At 54.0% G+C, this 24,529-nt stretch overlaps 1 protein-coding gene across 4 annotated transcripts in view; it reads left to right on the top strand.

The window, feature by feature from the left end:
- Window positions 1-845: 845 nt before the first annotated feature.
- The window catches only part of ZFHX3 (zinc finger homeobox 3), a 123,003-nt gene continuing 99,319 nt past the window's right edge, over window positions 846-24,529 (top strand). For 2 of the 4 annotated variants that reach the window (XM_088062106.1, XM_088062104.1), the window contains exon 1: window positions 846-980. The gene's annotated coding sequence lies outside the window, so the exon portion shown is untranslated. Of the gene's footprint in view, window positions 981-2,857; window positions 3,054-6,578; window positions 6,717-24,529 lie in introns of those variants that run through there. The other 2 variants (XM_014260511.2, XM_088062105.1) reach the window with 2 other exon arrangements.

The following is a 24,529-nucleotide window of genomic DNA, read 5'->3' as shown; positions in this document are numbered from 1 at the left end:
GCCTCGCCGCGGGGATGCCGCGGGCGGCGGCGGCGGGGCCGGCGCGCAAAGTTGCGCTCGCTGCCGGACGCAACTTTCCCGGCGGCTCCCGGGGAAACTTCGGCGGCGGCGGGGCTCGGCCCGCCCCGGCTGTGCCCTGCGCGGGGCGGCGCCGCCCCGCCCGGGGCGCGGGGGCAGGTGGGCCCGCGGAGGCGCCGCCAGCGCGGAGCGGTGCGGAGCCGCCGGCCGGCCCCGCGGCCCCTCCCCGGGCCGGCACGGCGCTGCGCGGGGCAGGGCGCTGCGCGGGGCAGCGCGGCGGGGCGCGGAGCGGGGCGCGGAGCGGGGCCGGGCCGGGCCCCCCCGCCGCGGGCTGGGGGCCGGCCGCTTGCCCCAAGTTTCGGTGCGGCGCCGCCGCCGCCGCCGCGCTCCCCCCGCCCGCTCCTGCGCGCTCGCTCCCTCCCCCGCCGCCTGGGCTGAATCTTATTGATCCAGAAGGTGGCTAATTAGCCCTTCCCGTCGTGCCTGGGTAATGAGGCACATGCGCACTGCACTAATCAGCCATTTTTTGCAGGAAACTAATTAGCAGAATAAAGATCCAAAGAGTTTTTTTTCTTCCCAATCATCAGATCTGAGTCCGGGCGCTTCCTGCTCCGGCGACCGCCAGCCCCGCCGCCCGCTCCGCGCCCGCCGCCCGCTCCGCTCCGCGCCCGCCGCTCCGCCCCGACCCGCCGCCGCCGCTGCTGCTGCCGCCGCCCGCGGCCCCCTCTCTCCGGGGGGCTGCAAACTCCCCGACAACGATGCTGCTGCTGGGCAGCGGCGGCGGCGGCGGCGGCTCCCGCTCGGCTCCGGCTGCTGCCCCCGGCTCCCGCTGCTGCTGCCCCGGGCCCCCCCGCGGAGCCCCGCGCTCCTGCCGCCGCAGCCGCCGCAGCCTGCATGGGATCTGTAGCCCCCGCGCCGCCGCCCGGGATTAAAAGCGCCGCCGCCGCCGGAGCAGCGACCGCGTAAGTGGCAACTTTTCTGCCCTGTCCCCCGCTCGGGCTCCTCCTGCTCGGGGCGCCCGGGCTGCTTTGCATGGGGCTGGTCCGGCCCCCCCTCCCGTCCGCTCCCACCCACCGCCCCGGATCCCCCAGCAAACTTTGTGCCGCTCGCCGTCCCGGAGCCCCGCCGCCGCCGCCGGGGACGCGCAGGTGCCGGCGCCGCGGGGGCCGCTCCGCGCCCGCGGACCCCCCCGCCCCGCCCGCCGGCCATGGCCGCGGGGCGCGCAGCGAGCGCGGCGCCCGCCCGGCGCTTTGTGCGCGGCGGGGCCCGGCCTCGCGCGGAGCCCGCGCCCCCCGGGACCCCGCCGGGCCGCGGCCGCTCCGCGCCGGGGACGCGCTGGAAAACAAAGGGGCGAAGAAAGTGCCGAAAACTGCCCCGCCGGCGGCGGGCCCGGCCCCGCGGAGCCCCGCAGCCCGCGGCCCGCACGGCCTGGCCGCGCACAGGAACGGCGATTCTTGTTCCCCGCGGGCGGCTCGGTGCGGGAGCGCGGCGGGGGCGGGAGGCATCGCAGGCCGAGCCCGCTCGGGGCCGGGGTTAATGACTCGGGGCTGCATCGCCCGGCGCTTATCGCACTAGGTGAAACGCAGCTCCCTGCCGGCCCCCGCCGGGACCCGCCGCGCTGGGGTTCCCGCTGCCGCACGCACCCTCCGAGGGGAGCGTGTGTGTGTGAGTGTGCCCTGGCTGTGCACGGCGCGCGTGGCTGCCACGCACACGCGGGATTCGGACTGTGAATTATTTATAATTTGGGTTGCGTTTGTGTCTTTGTCTTTTTTTTTTTTTTTTTTTTTAATTATACAGTCTTCCCCCCCCCCCCACCCCCCCATCATTATTTTAAAACAAACAAACAAAAATTGGTTCCGAGCAAGGTCTGTTTCTTTCTCCTGCTGTGCTTGGGGCTGCTCTCGGTATGTCCTGGACTCTAACGCAACCATGTCCCCTCTGCGCCGGCTGTCTGTCTTTCTCCTTTTCTTGCTCCTGTTTAATATGGAGCAATTTTCTGGAGACTCGGTGACTCCCTCCTTAGGGTCACATTGAGTTCGAATACGACTGAAGGTGCAGGAATCCTGCAACGGAGGAAATAAGAGAATAGAGAAAATGGGGTCAAGTTGGCTGCTTAGAGGCCAAAACTCCCATAGCTGCCTTTAAAAATATATGTATAATATTTGGCTTTCCTCGCTGTATTACGGATTGCAGCTTCCCCTTTCAGGTATTTTCCTTACAGCTTAAAGCCCTCGCTTCCTTTTGCCTCCCCCCACACCCTCCCCCTGTTAGGGGAGAAAGGGGGGGAGGAGGGAAAATAAAAGGAAAAGAAATGGGGGGGAGAGAGGGGAAAAAATAAAACCCATTGAGTTTAGGCAAATAAGGTTTGGTCTCCGTATCCTATTACAAAGCACTTTGAATATGCAAGACATCACACAAGACCAGTTATTCCAGTTACGACAAACTTAAAAAGAGAAAAAAGCGAGGCATGTTTAGATTGTAATTTGTTAGAGCAAGATCCGTATTTAAAATTCCATCTTTTAAACATTTTTTTTTTCTAGCCTTGCTTTATATCCAGCCTTTTCTGATGTCTGGGTTGGGTTTTTGTTTTTGGGGTTTGTTTTTTTGGGGGTTTTTTGCATTATTATTATTAAAATCTTTCCATTGAGTTTAGGAAGACCGCTGCGAGCAACACATTTTCTGTATTTTTGTTCCTGTATCTCGGAGGAGAGTTGGCAGGGATTCTGTGGTTTGCAGTTACACAATATGTTATCATGTTTTTAATCACTAAATCATTGCAGTGGTTATAGATTTACAGTCTTAGGGTATTACTGAGCGGCGCAGCGCAGCCCGTGTGTGCGGGGACATACGAGAGCATGCCGTTAACATGCTCGTGAACTTTGCTTTTAAATCATTTCCCGGCCGAGCCGCGGCAGAGTGCGGAGCCAGCGTTTTGGCATCAGCCCTCCACGCACTTGAGGAAAGTTTGTGCAACCCTCCCGGCAGGGCAGGAGCTCCGATGGGCGTCGTGCGCGCCCTGTCCTGTGGCGCTGGCGGTAAGCGGCGGGTCAGGGGTGCGAGGGGTGGCCAGCGGGCCGGGGGGATCGGGCCGCCCCACCGGCCGCCCTCTACCCCCGTTTCCCCCTTTATTATGTAACAGAGCCCTCGGCAGCATTAAAAATTCAGCATTACAAGCTGATTGTAATGCTCCCTCATTAGGGAGCACTGTCTGGTCCGGCACGGAGCGAAGACTGAGCGTGGCTTTTCGGCTGCCGCAGCAGCAGGCGGGAGGGGGGCGAGCGGGGTGTCCCGGGCCCCGACAGCCGCATCACGCTGGGCTCCCCAGCACCGAGAAGCGCTGGCCCTGCGGCCAGGCCCAGGGCTCGCCAGGCTTCTGCTCTGCCGCTGGTCCAGGGCTTTCCCCTGCGCGGCTGCCTGAGCTGCCTCCTGCCCGGTCCCGCTCCGCAGGCTGCCTTCGACTGGAACAAAAGCAAAGAAAAGGCACATTAGAGGGGAGCGAAACTCTGCATCTGGCCCCAGAAGTTGCTTTGCTGTATTTGTATTTTTTTTCTCCTCCTCTTTTCTTTTTCACGCGGTCATTTTGGGAGCAGAGGGCAGCAGGAAGTTGGCTCCAGCCGCTCCTTCTGCACAGCGGTGCCGGCCGCAGCAGCCCTGGTCCTGTGCTGCAGAGCCTCCGGACCCTCCCTCCCTCCCTGCCGCTGCCTTTTGTTCCCTCAGGACCGAGCCAAGGTGCCGCTCAGCGGGCAAGGCGGTGTGGGCAGCCCCGTGTGCGTGGCACCGTCGCCTGGCCTTGTCGTGGCCACTGTCACACCGGGGCCCAGCGCTGGCTGCTCTGACAAAAGCAGAGGCGTGTGTCCCTCTTTCATCTCTCTCTGTTGACCCCCGCCCTGATTGCTGTCGGTGTCGTGCCAGAGGCCAGGAGCGGCAGATTTGCTTTGGGCCTGGCCAGTGGTTGGAACGGCTTCAGCAGGAATCGCTGAATCCCGAACTGATGGACGCACAGCTGGCTGTGTCAGCCTCCCTGTTAACACCTCCTTCCGCTTTCCAAAATAACGCTAATAGCAGTAGTAATAATAAAAAAAATGTTACATGGAGAAGCAGAAAAAGGACTAGTGGGCTTTTACATCAACTTTATTCACATGCCGTGTTTTGTTCTGCGGGGGCTTGATCCCTCGTGAGAGCGTTTCCCTGCCAGCGTTGCTTTCTGTGGTGGGAGAGTTTTCGGCAACCATCTTCTGTGGGTGCTGGCGGCGCACGCCGGCCCTGCTGGGGCTGGAGGTGCGTGTGCGCTGTGGAGATGGATTCTGGAGGGACAGGCTCGGGAGAGGCTGAGCGTTGCACAGCTCCTGCATCCCCTCATCAGAGCGCGGCCGAGCTTTGGCCTTTGTGTGGCTTAGGGGGCCGTGTACCAGTGGGTGCGTCCGGCTGGCAGGAGAAGTGGGCTGTGAACAAAGCCGGGTCACGACAGGTGCCTCTGGCCTGGCGCAGGCCGGACCCCTGTGCCGCTCGCAGGCTCCTGCAGCTGATGGCTCCGGGGGCTTCGGCCTGGGAAGGGCCCCCGGGGCCACAGCGGGTGCCTGTGGGGGCTGTCCCCGCTGCGCTGCTCCTGCTCCCTAAGGGTGGGTCATCCCCCACACCGTTTGGGAGCCCTGGGGGAGCCTGTCCATCCCTGGGGAGATGCAGGGGGAGACTAGAGAGAGGAGCTGCTCTCTGGGGAGCAGGCCTGCCCTTCTCTCCTCCCTCCTCAACAGCCAAAATTCAGGCTGGGTGTCCAGCCCATGGCGGCAGCGATGGGGCTGTCGAGGGCTGTCGTGGCAGGAGAGTGGGAATCAAAACATCTGTGCGCAGGCCTGGGCGCCGCAGCCTCTAATGGTTTTGACGGAGCTGTTGTGGTCTGTTGTCTGGAAAATCTGCATTCTGCGCCGTGCCCGAGGGGGCCGCGGCACCGCAGACCGTGGCGGTACCTAAATATAACCGCCTCGCGCCGAGGGGTGAGGTGAGGGCAGCGGGAGCAGGCCGCCCGCTCGCCTTCTGCTTTGTCTCTGATCTGCGATTCAGGCATTTTTGTTTGCTCCTGAGGTTGGGTTTGTGTGTAGGCAGGGATTGGAGAAATAGATAAATTCCAGCTAGTTTAAAAAAAACCCCAAAGAATAAAACAGGGTGGATGAGTCGGGCTTCCCTCGCTGCTGCTGGGCTGGGGATCCCACCAGCCCTGGCCACCCCTGTGTTTCCCGTTCCCCTCAGAGACACTATGGGTCTTGCTGAGGTCTCGCTGTGCCAGCAAGAAGCCAGAGCTTCCAGCGCTTCCCTGTTGGCTGTGCCGGACAGACGTGTCCATCTGTCGGTGCGGGAGGTGGGTGCTTGTCGCCACAGCAACGCTGTCTGTGCGTGGGGCTGCGAGCGCCAGGTGTGTATTGTGTGTGTGTCAGAGGTGGCTGCCGGTGCACTCCCAGTTCGTCCCCACATGGAATTATTTTTTGGTTGGGGATGTTCAGCACAGGCCACAGCTGGTGGTGGCTGCCACCATGTTCCAGGCGCTGCTGAGGTGGAGGGACAGCGGGGTGATGGCGGGTACCACTGGCAGGCTGCGGCCACGCGGCTTTGCCCTCGAGTTTGCTGCTGGGAGAGACACTTGGCTGTTGATTGTAATTTCATTATGTCACAAGTGCCAAACATGCCTCTTGCTATGAAAAGGCAGAGGACCAGCAGTATTTTTCCTTTTTCTCCCCTGGAAAGCAAACATTTCACAGTGTTCTGAGCTTTGTGGTGCATGTTACTGTTGAACATGGGGATGCTGGCCCTGTGGTAACTAGGCTTTCTCAGGTATTAAATCTAGCAAGGGCTGAGCTGCACAGGTTCCTTGGCTTGGCAGTAATGCTGGAGCAGACAATGTGCTTGGCAGCTCTGGTAAAAGGTTTTTTCCCGTCCTCCACCTGCCCCAGTATCTGGGAAAGCGGAGCCTGCAGGGCCTGTAACATGTGAGCTCTTAGTGTTTATTTTCATGGCCCAAGCATGCCTGCTGAAGCATCGAGTCCCTGCCCAGGGAAGATGGGGAGCTGTTCCCAAGCCCCCCGGTCCCAACTGCAGCATACCCTGTGTCCTGCCTTGGGCTCACCTCGGGCTTCCAGCTGCACTTTCCTGGCTGGTGGCAGCCTGGCTCCAAAATGGCTGGTTGGCTTAGTTGGGTAGCAGGGGGTTTAACCCTGGTTCCATGCTGCCACCGCTGCCTTGTGCAAACAGACCGACGCTCGATGCGGAATTCAGCGCACAAATGGAATTGCTGATGGTAACATGGCAATGATGTGCTTGATCCTGCTGGGCCAGGCGCTGGGTTTCCTGAGTGACTGTGACGTCTGGTGGCGGGCTCAGAGGGTTTTGGTCTTCTTGATATAATGGAGCTGTGTGAAGAAGGGAGAGGCGAGGAGGGTGCGCAGGCACAGCTGGCTGAGCTGCCATCAGGTGCGGGTTGTTTGGGCTGATGAGTGCAGTCAGGTGCCTGCTGTTTGAGATGATGCAGAATCTGGGGCTTCTCCCCCAAGGTGTGTTTGCTGAGGTACCCTGTGGTGAGACGGTGTGTGGGCAGGCCTGGAGGTTGGTTCAGGAGACTGAGCAGGGGAAGTGCACGGAGCTGCTTGGTGTCTGAGGCACAGGTTTGAGAGCTGCAGACTGCACACCAGCCCTGCTCCTGCGGTGTGAAGGTATTCTGGATTGAGGCAGTGCACAGCAGCTCGTGCATTTGAGCTGTACCTCTGGTGTTGCAGAGGCCGGTGCCCAGCCCCTCGGGTACCTCGGAAGCGGAGCAGGGGCTCTGGCAGGCTGGGGTGCAGGAGGTTGCCGCAGGATGGCTGCGGAGGCGATGCTGCCGGGCCGTGGTTCCGGGGGTGCGCGGTGTTGGACAGTGCTGGGTGTCAGTGCCAGCGCAGGAGCTGCTCTCGGGTGAGCTGTAGCAGTGTGCTCCTGGCCGCTGGAGCGTGGTCTTTGCTCCTGGTGCGTGTCCCCTGATTGAGCTGAGGTTCCTTTGTGCTGTGGCGTGTGGGTGAGCGAAGGCCGGGGAACGGAGGGCAGCCGGCCACCACGTCCCCATGTCCTTGCACGGTTCCCACCGCAGCCCCTGACTGTGCCAGACAGAACTGTAGATGTCAGGCTTTGCACAGAAAGGAGAGCGGGGAGGGAGGGCGAGGAGGAGGCACGAGCGCGCAGCAGCAGGGCTGTGAGGTTCAAATTAACCTTCTGCTTTGTTGGTGTCGAAGTGAGGCGCCCCGGCCGCCAGCACAGTGCAGGCCCACTGTCATTCATGCTCAGCTCCGTGCAGGAACAGCGCTGGGAGCAGGGCATCCCTGCGGGTGCTGCTGCAGAGTGGGGACAGCAGGCGCCCAGGAGAGTGTTGGGCCCACACACTGGAGATGAAGGCACCCAGTGGGTCTCAGGGGCTGTCAGGGCTCGCCGTGTCCCCAGAGTGCTGCAGTCAGCACCTCTGCATCTGACTTGGAGGGATGGGTGCTCTGGCCTTTCTTCTGGAAGCTGGGTCTGCAGCACCCAGACATATGCTCCTACACAGCTATTTCAGGTGTCAGAGCCTAAATTTCTCCTCTTTAATTTTCTCCTGTTAATTTTGTCTCTTTTAGTCTTACATACTTCCTTCCCTGGTTCCTTTCTTCTTGCTGTTTTTCATCTTCCATAGAGACAGTTAAAAGCAGCTTAACACCGTGAGCTTGTTTGGAAGTCAAAAGATCCATTTCAGCTCTGACGCTGACTTTGGGCAAGACACCAAGTGTTTGCCTCAGCTGGAGGATGGAATGGGATGATGCGTAGCTTACATGCAGGGATTGGATGTGGGGGTTAGTTATGAAAAATCCTAATGCGTTTTAAATCCCCAGAGCATTGTTGCATCCTTAAATTTTAAATGGGAATACCTGCTGTGCTGGGGGCAGCTGTGGAGCAGAGGGATTGTGCAGAGCACCTCAGCACCTCCCAGCAGAGCATCACGCTGTGACACTGCTGCGGCACTGGAGAAATGGAACTGGTTGGTCCTTGTTTGGTGACACAATCTCATCCCTCCTGGTGTTGCTGCTTTCTGGGACACAGAGCACTGGGGTGGAGGACTGGTCGTGTTGGCTAGGGTTTGCAGTCCTGGAGAGTCCAAGTTAAGTAAAGGCACATGTGAAGGTGTAGGCAGGTGTAGGTTCTCAGCTCCTGTGGGAGCATGGTCTTCAGCACAGCTGGAGGAGGCAGCAGCGTGGTGGAGCGTGCGGCCGGGCTGGTTGTGGTGTTGGTGGAGGAGTCAGGGCGGTGGACAAGAAGCACACACTGCCCCACGGCAAGCTGGTGCTGGGGGAGGGCTGGCAGGGTGGACTTTGTGGCAGTACCTCATGGCTGGCAGAGGGCAGGGCAGGTGCTGAGCCCGACATTGCTGCCAGCCCGTGCCCTTTGCTGGCCGTGGAGCACGTCGTGAGCTGCGTGCTGACGTGGGATGCCCAGCCCTCGGGAGGGTGGTCAGCACCACATGCCCCTCTCCTATATCAGAAACCAATTGCTTGGCAAATAGTAGTGCCTGTCTGAAGGAGCTGCCACAGAATTTTTTTTACCTTGTTTGCTTTATTTTAACCAGCCTCTCCACTGTTTCCTCTTTATTTTGGGCGACGTGGAAGTCCTGGAGGCTTGCATGAGATCCTGGAAATTACCCAGGTGGTGGGTCTGGTGCCAGCACAGCCCTGCGTGAAAAGCTGCCTTCGTGGCAGGCTTGCAGCGGTTTCACCTGGAACTGCAGATGTGTGAATAACAGAGCCAAGCTCTGGAAGTGCCCGGGGGATTGCTTGGAGCCCATGCAAGAGGAGAGGGAGGGTTGAGCTCTGCTCTGCGCAGCAGTGGCTGGGGTCAGCCTCACGGGAGGAACAGCATGACTGACTTCCCTTCTCCTGAAACCTCCCTGCTGTGCCTAGGGCTGCAGACCTAGTTGCCAGAGGCCCCCTGCAAGGTCCTCCTGCTCTTGGCAATGCAGTTGGAAGTGTCTGACCATTCTAGCCGTGTTCCTCCTCCAAGCATCCCTTTGTGTCTCTGGAGTGATGGGATGCTTCCTTGGGGCTGGGGGTTTCCTTCCTTGAAGTCCAAGTAGCCATTGGCTGTGTGGATGTCTGCTTACTTCAGGCAGGAATTGGATGTCAGGACTCTGGTTTTTATTCCCGCCCCAGCAATGTTTTTCTCAGCCCGTCCTTGCTTCTGGGTACAAAGCCCATGAAGCAAGGGTCAGTGAGATGCGTTTGATGAGATTCCTCAAGAAGCTCTGTCTGTCCTCTGGAGGTCTGAAGTTCTCTACTGCTGGTGGAATGAGTGGAGAGGTGTTGGGCACAGACATGGTTATTTTACTGTTGGTGGTGCTCAGTGGGTCTTCTGCATTTTAAAATGAAAAAAAAATGTGAAGAAACCAAAAAAAGCTCCAGCTGCCATTGAAGCATATTGTGCCAGGAGGTGGAGGGGAGGAATATTTTGGTCACAGTTTTCCCCTCTGTGAATATTTGGGATATTAAAAGCTGTGTCTACGTCTTGTTGAAGGCCTTGCTGAACTGTGAAGCAGGACTGTGTGATTTCTTAACTGCTGCTTGAATTTACTTTTGTTAAGACTCAGCTGTCCTCATTAATGACATTACCTGGATGTTGAACAGTTCCAAGTGATGCCCTTGGCTGTGGATAACCATCACAGAGGGGATGGGGACCTGAAGTCAGCCAAATGGTCCAGGTCACTATGAGGAGGCCAGGGCAGTTCTGAGCCCCAGAGATAGCTCCTGGCTCCCTGGTGACTGGAAATAAAAGGACTGAGAGTCCTAGGGTGCAGATTGTTTACAAAAGGGGAAGAAAATGGTAAAATAAAGCTTCTTTCAGTAGAAATAGCTACAGTGGGTACTGTGGGAGAAAGGACAGAGGTGTTCTTTAATGTTCTCATGGTGTAATGAGTGTGAAAGTTTTTTGTTTGATTTGTTTTATATTTTAAAGTTCCTTCTTCCTTGTATGAGCCTCCTGCACAGCAGAGGAAGAGAAACACTTAACAAAAATAGAGCCTGTGTTTGCCTAAAATGAGGTTGCTGTGGCATGTTTAGGACTCAAGACTGTGACTTTGAAGCTGACTGCATTTCACGCTGCTGATACCCTTTTAACTGTCTTAGGTAAACAGTGCAGTTGGGCTCTGAGGAGTGTCTGGTGAAAACTGTGCTCGGTTCCTCATTCTGACTGTTTCAGAGGTTTTCAGAACAAATAGGCTCTGCTTACCAGCACTCTTCCTGCTTAGAAAAGTTTGCATTGATTTATTATTATTTTTTCAAAGGATTTACTTGCACATTAGAATGCCCTGTGGACATTATTTTCAGTTCAAGAAGGGTTTATTTGAGTTTGGCTTAATTGAATTGGAAACAGTTACGAGCTGTACCAAAGCAGCTTGATTTCAAACCAAAACAGGAATGTCCTGTTCACAGGAGCAGGTTCACACTACTGTGTTCACATGCCTGCTCTGAATTCCTCTTGTTTACCTGAGTGAAGGGACTCTTGGCAAGTAAATCACGGTGAGGGCTCGGTGGTGCTGAGGCAGGACCTGGGGAGGCTGCAGAGGCTGGTGTCCTGTCTGTGTGTGACACTAAAGCTGCTGCCAAGGCCAGCCTTGCCCTGGATGCTTTTTCCTTTTGCTGACACAGAGCTTTGGGGCAGTGGCACAGGGAAGTAGTTTAGGGAAGGGATCTGGGTCAGTAAAACTGCTAAAGGATGCGGGGGGGAGCTTCCTCAAAATATTTTAGTTTTGGGGTTTTTTTTGCCAGCTTCCCTTTAATTTGAAATAATTATGTGATACAGGTTGAAGTGGCTTTGCTGGAGCAGAGGAAAACAGGCTGGCAGAACCGAGGATTGTTCCCAGAGGAGCACCTGCTCTGCTGCTGGTCCCAGTGTGGGCCGGGACCTAAGTGTGCGTTTGGTGTGGGGTGCCTGGGAGGAAGGCACTGCTTTTAGTCATCTTTATATTATTTCTGTCTTGCCCTTTCAGGAATACAGTATGGTTAAACTTAGAGGATCCCTCTGCAGCCCTTTCACCTAAGGGAGCCGAGCTGTGGCTTAGCTGGAGGATGAGCTCCTTCTGCCACGGAAGGACAAGCCAGTCCCCACAGTGCCCTGGCTCCTTCTGAGCATCCTTCTCCTTTTGGGCACTCTGGCACAGGGAGCTGGGTGGAAATAGCTGGGCTGTGCTGTGGGTGGGCAGCTGGGGCTGCTGGCAGCCAGGGGCTCGTCCCTGGGCTGTGCTGTGTTCTGCTCTGGCCCTGCTCCAGCCGCTGCCGTGGCGTCATGGCCTTGTGCGTTCCCTGTGTTCCGTGCGAAGCCAGCACCTGGAGCTGGCAGCCTGGATGGCCTCTGTTTGTCGTTTCACCTGCTTAAATAAACAATCCGTTTGCTCCCCCTCCACCCCCTGTTCCCCTGCAGCAGCACTGCCCAGTGTTTCTCTGAAGGATCTGGATCCTGTTCTCAGAGGGGTCCGTACCTGCCCCAGGTGGCTTCTTCCCCTCCCAGGGTGGCTCCCTCCTCCACTCTGCAGTGCTCTTTGCAGTTCCAAACCAAATACTTGCTGCGGTTTTTGAAACTGATTAATCTCATGTCCAGGGAGTTTCTGTTGTGTCTTTCTTACTTCGCAGAGTTCTGGGATGTATCTGATGGCAGAGGGGACGGTGGCTGGGCTCGTGCTGTGCCTGCCCTGGGCGGGTTGTGCTGGCTCTGGATGTGCTCCTGGGTCTCAGCTGTCCGTGTTTAGTGTTCTCTGTGTGCTTGTACATCAGGTGTGTTTAGACTCTATGCTGAGGTCTGTCTGCCCATCCACATCCAAGCACAGTGGGGGCTCTGTTGGGAACATCTTTTTACAGACGCCCCTTTTCCTGGTGATCACAGGGTGATTTCCTGTGCAAAACTTCCAGGTTCCGATTGTTTCTGTGGACTGATGATTTTGTAATGGTTTATTCTCTATAAAGTCATTAGTAAAGCAAAATAACCATCCTCAGTGAAAATGTGATCTTAACTGTCTCCCAGGTGAGGACAAGCAGAAGTGATTTCTCCTGCAAACACACTCAAAAGCCAGAAGCGTGGTTTCTAAATGGGATGCTGCAGGACCTGAGCATGGGAATAGTTGTTAGAGATGCTGTGATTTCTTCAATAATGTCTGTTCTGCAGCTTTGCATTTAGGAGTAAAAGATCTAGTCTAGAAAATTTCTCCTGTGCTGCAGTTTCAGTTGAGGTTCAGTTGTGCATTGTGGTGGGAAGCTCCTGGCTTGCTCCTGCGTGCCGGTTCAGACTTGGCTCCTGTTTGGATGTGTCATGCTGCGGCCGAGCCGGGCTGCTGGCTGACTGCAGACACAGAGCTGCTGCTGCTTTCCAGCTCTGCTCTGAACCTTTCTGGTTCTGCTTTCCAGCTCTGCACCTTTCCCTGTGCAGAGGGCTCCACGTAGCCCAGGGCTGGGCTAGGCTGCTTCGCTCTCTGCCTGAGCTGATGGTCTGTGCTCTGAGCTGCAGTGATGAGAAACTTGCATTTAATAAGTCACCCTGGAAGGGTTCTTGGGATCTTGCCAGTGAGAATTTCCTACTTAAAATTAGAAATCAGATTTTTTTTTTTTTTTTTTTTTTTTGGTAAGCCTTAATGTGAACTCGTAGTTGTTGGAGTTTGAAATCCTGAGATCCCAGCTGAGGGGACTGGGGGGGAGGAACACACAATTAGCAAAACCCCAAGCAGTGGAATTGCAGGTTTTTCTCTTTCTGCAAGAGGAAAAATAGTAAATTTTGTGTCATACTAAGCCCTCAGCGGTGATAAGTGACTCATTAGGCAAATGCAAAGTGTGTAAATGCAGGGAGCTCTGAGTCCATCAGGGTGCTGGCCCGTGTGCAGGGAGGGCCAAGCATGAAATCTCCAGAGCCAGGAGACACGATCAGGTGAAATGTGTGATAAAGCCTACTGCTCTAGTGGCTTGTGGAAGGCTCAACTTGTTGAACTGCTGCAGTAGATGGATTTTGTTCTGCTCAGGTCATTTGTTTCAGGCTTTTGGGCACATTCTTTTGCTACATCAGGTGTGATTTGTTCTTGTGATGCAGGATTGTCAGCACCTGCTGTGGTGGGTGCCTGCTCTGCCCACATCCCGGTGAGGAACAGCACAGCTCTGGAGTGAGGAGCTTCCATGTTGGCTTTTCTCTGGCAGCTCTTGCTTTACTCTTGACTGGGATTGAAGAATTCGTCCCATTCCTTTGTTTTAGGTGGAAGGAAACCTTATCCGTGTGGTTTCTGTTGTGGGAGTGTTGCTGGCGATAAGGGCCGGTCCCTGTGCCCGCGGGAGCAGCTGGCAGCCTGCCTGCCATGACCCACAGGAGCAGGCTGGAGCCCTGAGCACTGATGGGCCTGCCTTGTCCTGCCTTGTTTGTCGTGATTTGTGGCTGCATTTGTATGCAAATACTAACAACTTGCTGCTGAGTTAATTAGTGTTTTTTCTCTTTGCTTCCTGGAGCTTGAGCAAAAGGTCTTTTTATTCTCCCGATTTGGGTATTGTGAGCTGCCCCAGGCTCTCCTGCTGTGCCGAGGGTGCTTGCTGTCCCCAGGGCAGCTCAGGCCCAGTGCCATTCGAGGGGCTCAGGACAGAGGTGTCTGTTGAGGTGGCCGCTGTAGCTGGATGCTTTGAGGGTCCAGATGAATGTTTGTTCCCTGGCTCTGGTAGTTGATTTGTGGAAGAGCAGAACCAAGCCAGCTCCCTATGTCCTGGAGATGCCAAGTGTTTGCTTTCTAATGTTGGGACCGAGCACCTTAGATGCCATGGGATGGCATGTCTGGATAATTCTCATCAGACTAGAGGCTCCAAGGGTGGCTCTGGTGACCTGGATGTGGCAGCAATGGAGTAGGAATTGCTGGCCTTTAGCACCAGCTGGGTGTTGGGTTTTTGCTTTGACAGAAGGGAATGCAGGCACTTCTTCCCCTCCCAAGAATGGTATCTTTGTGTTCTTGTTTGGGCTCAACAGTTTTACTCATTTTAATCTTTAATTCCATCTGATTTTCTGTGGGCCCTGCAGGTGTTTGTGTCTGCCAGAGCCAAGGCACAGGTTGGAGGGGTCACCTGCCGTGCTGTGGGGCAGGTGGGCAGCGGGGAGACCCTGGGCACCCCTGGGCAGGAGCTGCTGCCTGGGCTGTGGCTCCCGGCCATCCCAGCCATCATCTGGAGCCCAGCTGTGCTTGTCCCACCCTGCCTCTTTCTGCCCTCCAGCCAAGGCTTTTTCACAGTTACTGCATCAGAACTTCTGTTTAGTTTTTAAGCCTTTGTTTTCCCCCTGGAAGGCAGGGCTGTGTCTTCTCAGGAGCAGGGGTGACAGCCTTCAGCCTGAGGCCAGGGACTGGCAAGTTCTGCCTGGAAACCAGAGACCCTCGGCCCTTGGGTTGGTACTTGTCACCACCTTACTCACATTTGGAGGCTCCATGAGGGTGGAGGAGTGAAGTTGGGTGGAGAGGTAACTTGTGCAGCATTGCATCCAGCTGGAAGAGGGGCTGTACCCCGTCCTGTGGAGCTCCCCATCCTGTCAAGAGAAGTTCCCAGGAGCAAGAGCTCAATGGTCAAGAGACATATCCTGGTCCCAGAGCCCCAGGTTCTGATGTTTTCTAGTCATCTGAGGACTAATGAAAGAGAGGGGGTTTGGAGCGTTTTATTTTGGTTTCCTGTTCCAGTGCCCCTCTGAGGTGAGGAAACACTTCTCATACCCGGCAGTGTTTGTCATCTTTGGATTTTTAGGCCTGGGAGATGTGTTTTTTCCCTACTCTTGCTTTTCCATTTCACACCCTGCAAGGCAAAGGGATGTGGCACTGCAGGCAGACCTGTCCTGCTGTCATACTGAATTTTTCTGAGGAAGTACAGAAATGGCAGTTTTTCTGCAATTCTTCTGAGCAGATTCCTGATGCTGTAGTGGGCTTTTAACTCCATAAAGCTGAGACTTCATAGGAAACCCAGGTGAGCCTGGGTAGGGTCCAGGCAGGAGGGGTTGAATTTAGGATCTTGCAGAGTGAAAGAGGAATTTTTCTACTTCCATTTGGGCTGGTGGGACCTTGTGTGTTACAGTGACTGTCTCAGAGCAAAGGTCTGAGGTGAGAAGCAGCTTAAAAAGGCTGTGTGGCATGTGAGGAAGCAAGTTAGCTCTTAATCATATCATATTGGCCTCCTTTGCGGCTGATACATCTGCTGTAAAACGCTTAGTGCTGAGTGCCTGATTGGGCAGCCCATGCTAAGTGTTCAAACTCCTGCTGCCTTTTTTCTTCAAACAATATCTTCTGGCTTCCAGATTTCTGATAAATTGATAAGAGGAATTGCGTGAGTCAATAGAGTTGTAGACACTTTGCCAATATAACCCTAGCGCTATTGATCTGCCAGTAAATTAAAGTCTTACTTAGAGGCTGCCGATATTTCTAATCTCCTGCCTCACCAATTACACCCTCCCAGCTACCTGGGAAAGACAGCGGTGGGAGACGAGGCTGCCGAGGCTTTTCCCAGCGAGTGGGGCCGTGGCGTGGCAGCCAAGTGCCCGAGTGGGGCAGGGGCTCTGGGACTGGGGGTGGCACTGAGCGGGGTGGCACCGGAGTGGGTGCCTGTTGGGGATGCTGCAGAAGGGATTTTCAGGTCAGGGCTGAGCTCCTGGGCACAGCCCTGGCTGCTGGAGGATGGAGACCGCTCGGACAGGCGGTGAGCCTGTGTCCCTCAGGTGTGTCCGGCCAGGGAGCTGCCCCAGCCCTCTGCCTTCCCTGGCGTGGATGGTCGATGCCATGGGGTTCCGATGCCTTTGGGGTTGTGCTCCTGCATAAGGGGCTCCTGCCCTGGGCTCTGCCCCTGGGCTGCTGGGCTGAAGCCTGGACCGAGGGGGGCTCTCAGCTGTCCAAGAGGCCGTGGATCAGAGAGCCCCCGCAGCCTCCCGTGTCCCCCCACACCCCCTCCCTGTGAAGTTTCAGTGGATTCTTGCCAGATAAGCCCCTTTCAAGTCTCATTTACGTTTGAAAGTCCATAGCTAGCTTTGGGAAGAAATCTCCAGATAAATGCTGTGTTCTTTCTAATACCCCAGAGCGAAAATCAATGGGAGGGATAATTCCTTCCCTTGTCCTACATGGACTTTCATGTGTTTCTACCTCCAGCAGCACCTTTAAATAAAGAGAAGCAGCAGCCACCCTCCCTTTTCTACTCTGCCCCTTGGATCCCAGCCCAGGCCTCCTGAGCATAGTGGGATGCAAGGTTTGGGGGTCCCTGTGTGAACAGGGGTGCTCAGCTCAGGGGTTTCTATTAGCAGCTTGGGTCCAGTTTGGGCTTTCACTGGGAGAAAACTGCGCACCTGGCTGGATTTACAGGGCTGGCAGTCGGGATGTTTCTGAGAATTCACATCCAGAGTGTCCTGGAGCTGAAGCAGATGACCCAGGTCTTGGAGGTGGTGACAGCAGTACCATGGAAGTGATTTAAAAAAACATTCCTTTCATGAAATCCAGTGAAGTGAAGGTTCTTGTCATATAAAACTGCTGCCAGGTGGAAGATGAGTCTATAGTCTTATCATTATTTTATCCTAAGCTTGTGCAGAGCACTCTGAGCAGTGCTGTCTCTTCTGTCCAGCATCCAGCAGTGCCTGCTGTGAGGCAGATCCACTTTCCAGAAATACCTTGTAGGAGTTTGAAGCTGGGGCTGGTCTGAGACAGCTCTTCCCAGCTGCCCTGGAACATGCTTATATCTAAAAGCTGCATCCTTCAGCAATGAAGTTCTTTATCTGGCCACTTCCTTGCTGGCTGCACCGAGCTGCATTTTCCCTGATGTTGTGAAGTTATCGTATAGACTGTACATTAAAAATTGTAACTATTCCAAGTCTGCTGTTTTGGCAGGGAATCGCTGAGTCTCGTGATCTGTAATGGAGTGGAGATGCTGATCTGCAGCAGGATATATTTACACTGAAAGCTTTTTCATGGAGGAAACGTCTGAGCAGCCAAACAGCCCAAATGATGTCTTCAGATTTCTGGTGGCTCCTGGTACAATGCTGGCAGCGATGGGCAGCTGAAGGGGAGCAGCTGTGCAGGTGGCCTCCCCTGGCTAGGGGATGGGCAGTGGGAGAGCTGAGGGAAATCCTGTGTGGACCAGATTCTCAGAAAAGATGCTGTGAAAAAGTGACTGAGTCCTTACTGTACTGAGATACTTGACTCCTGTTCATACCTGGTGATGCAGATGCCCAAAGCAAGGGCAGATTGGAACAAGGCTTTCCTACTGTTTCAGATAAGTTTTCAGGGTTTCCTTGGGGCTTTTTGCTCCCTCCTGGCCACAGCTAAGAATCCCACAGTCCAAGTCTGGATAAAGGGTTTGTGAAGCTTTGTGGATAGCAGATTATTCCTCATCCTTTTAGCTGGAGAATGTAATGGATCAGGGGTTCAACTTGTTTTTCCACCTCTTTCTGGTGGCCAGGGCTGGAGCTGCTGCCCACAGCTCTCGGTGGAGCAGGGCGTCACCCAGGGTGACTTCTGTCATAAATACTGCCCCACACTCCACAGGGAACAGCAGCATCGGGATGAAACCCATTTGTTAGCAGCATCTCCATGCCTGCCCAGCTTTGCCTTTTGGATTGGGATCAGCGAAATCTCTTTCCTGTGGGTCAGTGATGATTTCTCTCCAGCTGTCAGAGACAGAAGTGACTCAGCCACTGGCCTGCGTGTTTCTCCTTTGCATCCTGAAATACTTAGTGTTCTGTATGTGAACTTAATGACTGAGCAGGAATATTAACGGCTTACAGTCTAAAACCTCTAATTCAAATGTCTCTCGACTTGCAGGAAATCTAAGTTTGGAATTTTTGTGCTCTCTGCCAAGGCTGGCATTCGGACAGTGTTCCCTAATTTATTTCCACAAATTGGAGAAGGCTGTAATTTACTATTTTAAGAAACACATGTTTCAATAGACCTTTAATTAAAAAAAAAAGAAAATTTGGTGCATGTCTGAAACTATAAGAATCACCAGACTGGATCAGAACAGTAACATGTAGTAATTTGACCTTTACAAACTGGGCAAATTCTTCTTAATTTTCTCCTCTGACCTGTCTGCAGAGCAGTGTATTTATAGTCACAGAAGCACAGTCAGAGGGGGCTCATGCTGTATCAGGAGGGATGTTGCTGACACCATGGTGGGTCTCCTTAGGATCTTGCTTTGGGGATTTGGGGCCCTGTGCCCATGCTTCATCACCTGTAGTTAACAGAGGGAAAAAAATTAAATCCTACCCTAAGATTTGGCCTGAAGTGATAAAAGAACATGCTTTTTTGGGTGGATAGTGAGTAAAATAGGTCACAGCTATTTTATATGTGTGTTAGAAAACTTACAACTCTGTCTTTTCCAAAGCTTTACAAGACCAATTCCCACATAACCTTCAAAGCAAACTTGAGGTGTTTTACTCCACCTCTTCAGTATCTCTGGTTTGGTTGAGCCTGTGAGCTCCTGGTTTCAGAGATGAGTGAGAGCTGCCCTGCAGTGTGAGCAAATATTGCTGTGGTTGTGGTGGTGTAAGGCAAGGTCACAGGCACTCCTTGGTGTGTTACCTAGCAGAAAAACAGCACATGAAGCTCCTCTCCAGTCATCTCTACATGTGGCTGATGTAATTGTTTACAGTACAGATTTTGCTACCTGGCTGTTCAGCTGTTTTCAGGCATCACTAGTGTATTGGGAACAAACCCTGCTGGATTTGGGACATACAGTTTATGGCACTTGGCTGCCACGTCGGAGCACGTGGCTCATTGGTAGTTCCTGTATTAGTCACCTAATTTTGTGTTTCACCTCAAATATTAGAAAGGAAGTTGAGGCTAAAAGTGAAGTGTTGTTTCTGTAAAATAGTAAAAGTTGTGTTAAGATAGACACTCCCACAGGAGTAACTTGGGAGGGCATGTGCTCACCTCAGGTACAGAGTGGTGTCCGTACACCAGGCTGTAAGAACATGTCAGCCTGTTGTCCGCTGATGGCCCCCTCTTCTCACCAGATGTTCCAGTGCAGCTGTAGAATACTCTCTGGAATACAAGATCCTGGAGGAGGTGCATGCCTGCCTTCGCCCCTCGCGCTAGCTGGTCCGTAGCTCGCAGACACAGCCTGTCAGATGTTGTCCCTGCTGGGCCAGCAGAGGTGTGGTGGGAGCTGTAGCGAGTGCCAGATGCCCAGCAGTGTATTAAACACTAGTTGAGTACAGGAGGGCATATCACAGGAGAGAGATAAGCAAAGTTCTCTGATTGTGGATCAATAAAGGTTAGTGACATCATATCTCAAAGTGAGAGAACCTGCTTTCTGCAGACCATTTATCAGATTGCAGGCAGGAGCAGTGTTAACCTCTTCCTGACTAGGGGTCTGCTCCTCATCTGCCTGCAGACCAAATCATCTTCCCTGTCTCCTCAGAAGGTTCCTGACCCTGCCTGTGAAATCCCAGCAGTGGCACGTTGGTGTGGCCATGCCGGAGGGGTTGTCTCTCAAACGCTGGTGCTCAGCAGCATGCCTTGTCCAGTGGGAGAGCACGGCTCTGGGCACGGGGTCGCAGCATGTGCTGCTGTTGGAAGTGCTTCCCACCTCGGTTTATCTGCTGTTCTCCAGTAACTTGATGCTGTTATGGTGCTGGTGAGGTGGAAGATTGCTACATGTCAGCACTAGAACAGGATAGAGTTGTGTTGGTTAAAGATGTGGCACTGTGCCAGGCCACTGGGATGTGGTTGTAAAAGGCATCCTTAGTTTCATGCTTTGATCCTTAGATTATCCATTATTGTGTGGCAGCAGTGGCAGTGAAATCATTGAGGATGGTCTTCAGAAAGTCGTGTGGGGCACCAGGAGGCCTTGGGCGCGGTGTGTGCTGCCCTCCTGGAGGTGTCTGTCCTCTGGGGCCTGCTGTTACAGTGACTGAAACAGGTTGTAGCTAAATGAGTGGATCAGCCCCTTGTGCAGCGCTGTTGGCGTGCGGCGAGGCACCAGCATTGCGCGAATGCCGCGTGCTGCGGCGGGCGAGCGCAGGTGGGAGCTGTGGGAACCCTGTCTGGCGAGGGACAGCCTGGGGACAGCACCAGGAGCTCGATCCAGCCCAAGGGACCCACCAGTCCTCACCGACTCTTTGAAGATCCTTCGCTTTCTGATCTTGTCTTCAAGTGGTTGGTAAAGTGAGATACCTGCAAATGAGAAAACTTTCCTCTTCTCCGAATGCCGAGGGAATTCCAAGGATCCTCCTGAGCATCCATGCCCTGCAGTAGGGAGTACAGTGCAGGTTTTTGTGCTGTGCAGGTCTCTTGTTTTCCATGAATGGAAGGATAAACTGCTGCCTGGAGGAATGTGTGGTCCAGCTTTAGAGATAAGATAGTGAGGACAGATGACAGGCAGAGGGTCAGGGGCAAGAACAGAGTTAATTCCCTGAATGAACTTCTCTTGTCTAGCAAGGAAATACCAATTTTTTCCAGAACCTACAGAGACTTGAGCCATAAAGACTTTCTGATTAGCTTTCATCCTTTTTTCCATTGGTGATTTCTCATGGCAAAGAGCCCTTTTCTGTGGTGCCCTAGGCTGTGCCCCAGGAAGTGTCAGGAGGCCGTGCTGCTGCATGTCCTGGTGGGTTGGGGGGACACTGGTGATGGAGCCCGTGCTAATGGGCTGGTGTCCAAACAGAAAGTGTATTTTCAATGAGGAGGTGCTGAGATATTAGTGGGGCCTGGATTACTCTGTGATTGTGCTGTCAATACTGCTGTATTGAGTCAGAGAGAGCCTGCACGACACAGAGAAACACTTAGCTCACTGCTGCTGCTTATTGAGAAGCCAATAGCAATTTACGTGCTGACACTTGACACCGAATCCATTCCCAGAGGTACAGCTCCTGCTAAGCCACTGCTGGGCTCGCCCTCACACCTGCGCTGTCCCTTGGAGCTGCAGGTGTGCCGATGCTGGGGGGACCAGCTCCATGGAGAGGTGGCAAAGCTGCGCTCCGGAGAGCTGCTCTCACGTGGGATTAGCTTTATTCATGTGTTCAGTGAAGAAGGGGAAATGTGGGTGCCTGGGATCTGTGGACTCCAGCAGCTGGATTCCTTCTGTTCTGTTTGTCTGATTTCCTGGGACAAGCACAGCTGAGCCTGATGGCCTTTCTGGCATACACACACACACACACCTTTTAAGAAAAACTCAAGACCATCTGCTGCCAAATACTTTCAAGAGGAATAACATCGAGGATATTTCTTTGAGGCTGAACACCCTCAAATGGGAGCTAAGCCATGAAGGAGTGAGGATGGGATGAGAACAGAGCTGGAGTGCTGGAACGAGATGGCTGGTGGGAGGCAGAACATGGGGAACCTGTGTCCTGGTGATGTGCTCGGCAAGGAGCATCAGTGCTGGTGCTGGAGGACTGAGGAATTGTGGACACAAGTGGAGGGTCCTGTCAGCTCCAGCGTGCTGGGGCAGTAAAACTCTACTGGTTTTTAAGTGCAGCTCTTCCTGTTTTGCTGCATTCCCTGGCAAACAATTTTACACATTCTCTGTTAGCTGTGGTGTTGCTTTTTGGTCACCATTCCCTTCGCAGTTCCCTTGTGTGCCTGAACCTCCTGGGAGGGTTAGAAAACCTCTGTCCTAAATCTGAAAGGAAACAAAGCAAGTGTGCTGCATGAGGGAGGTGCTTGGAGTGACTCTTCGTTTTGCAGAAGTAGAATTTAGGTCATGTTGCAGGTCGTGTTTCAAATATCTGTGTTGTTTCATGCTGGCAGGTTGTTGTAAGGCAGTGTGTAGTGTCAGGGCTCTGCAGTGTGGGGAGAGGAGGGAGCAAGCCTAAAGCAGTCGGTGTTGGGCTGTCCTGCAGCTCTGGGGAGAGCGGGGACGTGTTGGTGTCTCCAGACTCTTGCTAGAGCACAGGGGCCCGTGGCCAGCATGGGCTGAATCAGGTGGCCTTGCTGGCAGGGTCAGGCGAATGGGCCTTCCCTGCCAGGGTGCTCTGGGCACAGTGTGCCTGTCCCCTGCCTTGCCAGGCTCTTGTCCCAGCACAGATGTTCCCCTTTGCAGTCCAGAGCCAGAACAAGCAGCAGGTGCCTGTCCCAGCACTCCCTGCTGTGTGTGGTGGCTGTAACCAGAGCTGGGACATGGTGTGCCCAGGAGCCCACCTGGAGCTCTCTGGGGACCCAGTCGTTCCATGTTTGGGCAATACTGGCTTTTTTCAGACACTTCAAAAACTGTGGCAAAAAACAGCACAAAAAGAGATTTGGTGAGAGTGTAAGCAGGGCAGCAGAGGCACATGATGGAGGGGAGCAGAAGGAGTAGGACGTGTCTGCATCCACGCCTGTTGAACCTCGGTGGAGGGTGAAGCAGCAGGTGTTTCTGTTGGGATGCTGGAGGGCTGGGATGGCAGGTGTGACACCTCGGCACGTGCTTTTGTAGGGGTTCCTATTGCTTATTCTGTTTTGTTCTAGTCTGTTGCTAATCTTGTTCAGCAGTTGCTCCTCTTAATTACTGGAGTACTTTTACAGAGATGTAGCAGATTAATCCTTTTAGTTCTGCTTGCTGCCAGAAGAGATTGCCACCATTATTCCTGCACTATGGAAGGAGAGGTTGGAGCAGGAAGAAGCTGGGCTAAATGTAAAAAGCTTGTGCTCGCACATGCGGCTCTGTAGCTGTAGAGGAGCGTGTGGTGACAGGTACCAATGTGAGCAGGTATGCAGGTAGGTGAGGCTGGGGCAGCCCAGCAGAGTTTTGTGGGTGTCACAGCTGGGTCATGACCTGCTCCGAGAACCCCAGCAGCTCCTCGGTGCATTTCCAGCAAGGGAGGGCAGCTCCAAGGCATCACTTATCTGGTCCTTGCCTCGCTGGAACACAAATATTAACTGACAAACACTTGCATAATACATGGCACAGTCACTGTGGCCTGGTCTTATCTTTCTTCATAAGAAATAAATAGGGAAAAGTAGGAAAGTTAACTTACAAACCAAAAAGCCTCTGCTGCACTGGCATTATGAGGCCCGAGGCTTGTGTGAGGGCTGCCGAGTTTGTGTCCCAGAAGCTAGGCCTGGAGGAAATGGAGAAGTGCCCCCGTGCTGGCAGAAGAGATGAGTGTGTGGGCACTGTGGGTAGTGCCAGCTGCCTGACAGCAGGGCTGGGGGCTTGAAACCTTAGGTTTGTGCTGGAGAACCTCTGCTCCCAGCTCAGGTGTTCCCTCTAACGTGGTCACGGTCATACATGTCACTGCAGCTGAGGCCTTGCAGTGCTATTAGTGTGCCCTTTATTGCTTCCTTGTCTCCACAAACAATCTGAGCAACATCCTGGAGATTGTGTTTGCCACTTGTCCAGCTGCATCCTTTGGTTCATCCTGGCCAGTGCATTAGTTTGTCTCCTCCTGTGTAATTCCCAGTTGGTAAACCCTGAATTTACTGCAGAAGCTCAGAGTCTTCCTGTCATAACCTTGGATTTAGTTGCTTTCTCATTATTCTAGACTTCAAATCCTAGCTTTTTCCTGTGTAGCATTCTGGTCTTCCAGTGTGTTGGATGTGCTTCTCAATTTAATTTCATCAATGATTGGCGGTCTCTGCTGATTGGCAGCAAGGCCAGCAGACATGTTAGTGCAAAGGCTCCCAAGGCCTTTCAAGAGGGGAAACCTTTATCCAGGGCAGTATTTTCTTTCCATCATTTTGGTGTCAGCTGTTCTTGGCCTAGTTTTCTGCCTTTTTTAGATCATAGTTATTGCCCATCCCCTCCAGCACAACTCCCCAGTGCAGTGTGGAAGAAGGGGCAGTTCTTTCAGTAAAGGGAGACACAGGGCTAGTTTTCACAGTGTGTGTTTGATAAATGCACTTTATGTTTCATCCTGGTCTTCATATATTACTCTCTCTTTTATTATTCTTGCCTTCACAGTACTTCCAGCTCTCTGTTAGGAGGGAAATAAACCCCCCAGCAGTGTCCCCCCAGCCCTGTTTGAGCACAGGTTTTTGCGTCTGTATCCAGCATAGTGCCTGAGCTGATGGACGGTTACGAATATCTGCTGTTGAACCTGTTGAAAATGTACTTGGGTATTCTTAATTGTTTTAGATTGTGTAGGTTTAGATTAGATATGAGGCTCTGGCACAGACTTCCCAGGGAATCCGTGGCTGCCCCATCCCTCGAATTGTCCGAGGCTGGGCTGGACAGGGCTTGGAGCAAACTGGTCTTGTGGAAGGTGTCCTTGCCCATGGCCGAGGGTGGAATGAGCTAAGCTTTAAGGACCCTTCCAACTCAGTCTGTAATTCCATGACAGCTGCTTTTTTTAGCTCAAATCATTAAACAAAGAGAGTGCAGAGGCGGGGAAGGTATCTTGAAGGTTGAGGTGAACGATCCCCTGGGGGTGGAGCAGTTCTCTGTATGCTGGTGGATTTCAGTTGTCTGAGCTGATCTCGCTGGCTCTGGGTGCTGCTGCTTTTGGGATGGCTCCTTCCTACCTCCCTGCTTTGGAACAGCAGCAGGTCTGTCCCTGTGCTGCTGCGCTCCCAGTTTCCATTCAGTCTCCCTCAGGA

The sequence above is a fragment of the Pseudopodoces humilis genome, chromosome 14, assembly GCF_049639895.1.
Source record: "Pseudopodoces humilis isolate 2021_Gansu_Grassland_sample_001 chromosome 14, ASM4963989v1, whole genome shotgun sequence".
Taxonomy (NCBI): domain Eukaryota; kingdom Metazoa; phylum Chordata; class Aves; order Passeriformes; family Paridae; genus Pseudopodoces; species Pseudopodoces humilis.
The sequence above is the reverse complement of the archived record's forward strand: the minus strand, read 5'-3'. Positions and strand labels throughout refer to the sequence as shown.